Source organism: Mesitornis unicolor, unplaced genomic scaffold (genome assembly GCF_000695765.1).
Source record: "Mesitornis unicolor isolate BGI_N332 unplaced genomic scaffold, ASM69576v1 scaffold11938, whole genome shotgun sequence".
Classification (NCBI taxonomy): domain Eukaryota; kingdom Metazoa; phylum Chordata; class Aves; order Mesitornithiformes; family Mesitornithidae; genus Mesitornis; species Mesitornis unicolor.
The window spans coordinates 13,778-17,489 of NW_010200008.1; positions in this window are offsets into that span (position 1 = coordinate 13,778).

Here is a 3,712-nt window from a genome sequence, read left to right on the forward strand (position 1 = left end):
AGCGAATTTCCATTGTCATTTTATTGCCCACCCAAATGCATTTTCACCTATCTCCGTGATTCATTCATACTCACTCTAGTCTTAATTTTTTTCACTCAAACTAGTAGAAATGTGTGTGGGCAGAATTAATAAATCATTTCTCAAAGCAATTTCAGAGGTTCATATTCATCATGCAGCAACATTAATCAGTCCAACAAAGTTTGTCCAACTCCCTGCAACATAAACTTGTAAGTTGGCAAAATGTCAACTGTTGAATCAAGTAAATTCACTGTAAATTCATATAGTTCCACATTCATCTGCATATAAATCACATTAATTTTCACCAAATCATACAGTTACATTAGTACAATACCATTCACAACAATTAGTTTCCTATTTCACTATGCATGCAGTTGGAATTACAGCATAAAAATATACCCTGGAGTTATATTCCTTTCAAAATTTTACCTTAATTTGCTTATGCATTTAATAGACATTAATATAAAAGCCCACACTTCCATGAGGAGAGAAAGGAATAATAAATTAACTTTGTTATGGTTCATGTTGCATCAGGAGTTTTTTTCACAGTTCATTTGTCAATTCTTTGCTACTTGGATTTATTTATTTTCCTTTATGAAAGTTCTGGGTTCCACAAAAAAATGTGCTTCTTAATTTCATCTCAGCATAAACACATTTGTTGTAAATGGTAATATTGAAAGTTATTTGTAACTTCTACCTCTAAGTTAGTACAACTAAAATACTGTATATGCTTTCTAGAGAAAACTAATATAATTCTAAATATTTCAGTATAATTGTTGGGGTTTTTTTTTTAACTGAAATTGCCTTTTACCTCAGCTTTAAAAAAATCCCCAGGAAGTAATCTTTACAGAACACAGATTACATTAAGACTGCATAAGATACTACTAATTATTTTTTCCAAGCAATTGTTTACATATGATTTCCAGAAGTTACGATGTTTGAGTTCATTCAGTTGGAAAAAAAAAAAAAGAAATCACTCAGGACACAAAGTCATTATTTTACAGTAAGCAGAAGTCTTCCTTATGTGGTTTCTTTGGAGAGTCAGAAAATATCACCTCTTGTGTGATAGGATATCTTTATTGTAAACATACTACTCAAGCTAATGCTTTTTGTTACTGATACAGAATGAGGTCATAGGAAACTATATAAGGATTTCCATAAAGAACCTTCAAGAAAGTGGAAGCTATTAAATGGAAATTAATACATGCAAATGTATTTTTTGTACAACTATATATTTTGTACAAGAGTTTATGTGTACTCAGTGGACTGTTGGTTTAGTATATATTCATATACCTATAGGAGATTCTTGATTGCCAGTTCCTTCCTCTGTCCTCTCTATGTCATGCTATCACATGAATTAATTGCACAAGAATTCCCTGATATGTACAGTCATTTGATATCCAGCCCACTTAAAAAAAATCCATAAACAGTCAGATGATAGGACAAATGTCACAGATACACCTTGAACCATTACCTTGTTATTGTTAAACAAAAACACAGTGTTGACATTTTAACAGTCTTGTAAATTTTGTTTGAGTATATTTTGTGACAAGTAAAATTATGTACTTTCGTAGCAGTTTGGACCAAGACGTTAAAAAATCTTCACAAATCCTAAAATTCTTACAACATCCCTTTAAGGTAGGTTGCTAGGCATCATACTTTTGACTGAGGAGGTTATTAACATTAGTTTGTTTGTGCTAAGATGGCACTTCCAACATTTTTTGTTTGTTAATACTGGTTTACCTCCACCAGCAAACTCGGAATTGTCATGAGGAGAACATTACCTAAGGTCAATCAGAGATGTGATCTTGGCTCCAGCTCCTCCAAGTGAAGTGTAAGCCTTTGTTCATCTGTTGAAAAGAACCACTGGAAAAAACTTTCTCATTTTTCTAGCACAGCTGCAGGAATCCTTGATCTACGACCCATTTGTCCTAGCAACATGGTTAGCTTCAACATTTTCAATAGTAAGACAGGACACTGTGGCAGTTCTGGTGCCCTTTGATCAGCTGAATAAGTTTTGATAGTGAGAACAGTGCTGACAGTTTGTCTCTACTGAAGTTTGTTGTTCTCCTAATATCAGCAAATGGAACTTACATCCACAACTAGGAAATACTACTACTACTACACACGGGGCACAGATGAGCAGCAGCTACTTTCTTCTAACAGTAGTTCTCTTGCTGTAATGGCAATGCACAAAAATATTACTCTCGCATTGGCCAGAGCCATTTGTAGAATCTTTTAAAAACTTGGGAGCAAATTCTAAAGGACATTTAGGTCCCTAAGTCATATCCTAAAGAAAGTAAAAATATTATAGATAGGATTTCAGTTGTTAGACACTGAAATATTTTTCAGGTCTATGTCTACAGTGTTTCCTGAATGTAAAGAAAATATTTTGCTGTCTGTCATACTTCCTAAAAAGAGTTGCCAATTCCATCTTCAGATTGGCTCCTAGTCTAAAAAATGCCTACATAATTTCCTTTCCCTTAAATAATGAAGAAGCAGGGGAAATAAAAAAAACCAAGATGTTTCATTGTTTGAAGAGATGGCTTGCACTTGCTTTGAGGTAACAATAGCTGAGTCTTAAGTGCATTAACTCAGGAGAACTTTGCTCCTTGAGTTCCTTAGCTAAAGAAGATTATTATGTGATAATGATAGATGCCCTTTATAACAATGACATTCCATGAAAATTTCTTCTTTTAATTAACTAGTTAATTGATTTATAGAGTGTCTATGCAGGTCACTTAGCCTTTGAAAAAGCACTTAGCTTTTCTCCCAAGTAATTGAAATGACCAAAATATTTTCTTAATCTTCCATACATTTTAAGGAGAGCTTTATTCTGTTCATTATTGAACTCCTGATAAAACCAACTGTCAGATAAGTTTAAAAAGGTAGCGTTTTCGCACAGAAAGTCACAGAAGCAGTGGACTGCACATGTGGCCAGCTGGATTGCTTCAGAGAAACACAACAGAGGACAGGAGCTGCTGCTGCTGTGGTGTGTGGAAAGGTGTGCGCAGCTCTGTTTGCTGGTAACATACTACTTTTTGTGGCCTTTTTGCTGTAGCTTGATGATTATCATAGATTCACTTGTCTACAGCACACAACATGGATATCAAGATATCAGGCAAACGTTACCAGCAAGAAGGAAAAGATGAGAAAGTTCTAAAAGGTTTCACATTGTAACCATTAAAAAAAAAACAACAAACAAACAAACAAACACCACAAAACCAACAAACCACTGAAAACAACCTGGTAGAGTTTTTAATATAGCACATCTTAACAAACAGCTGCAAGCATATCTAAGCAGAAAGCTGAACCTTGTGAGTTGGTGTACTTTCCCCCAGAACGGTGGGAACAGATGCTCTCTGGTGGACAGAAGAAAAAGCCGGTTTGAGAAATCTGATTCGGTGAGCTAGATACTAACGCGATTCGAAGCAGAAAAGCAGAAATGACTGTATTTCCTCCGTGGCAACCGGCTAGGATAGTGGTTCTCGGGGATAGGGGGGAAAGAGGGCTGACTCACTGGGCTGCACATCCCAAAGACCCGTAAGAGGAGCCCTGTGGATCTCCCGCTTCTCTGGCCCCGCTCCGGGCACGGATCCCGGCTTCCACCTTGGTCGTGCCCGCGGGAGCGCCCCAGCCTTGACTCTTAGCATCAGATGCTCAAGGCCACTTCTGTCAACCCCACGTGCCCCGA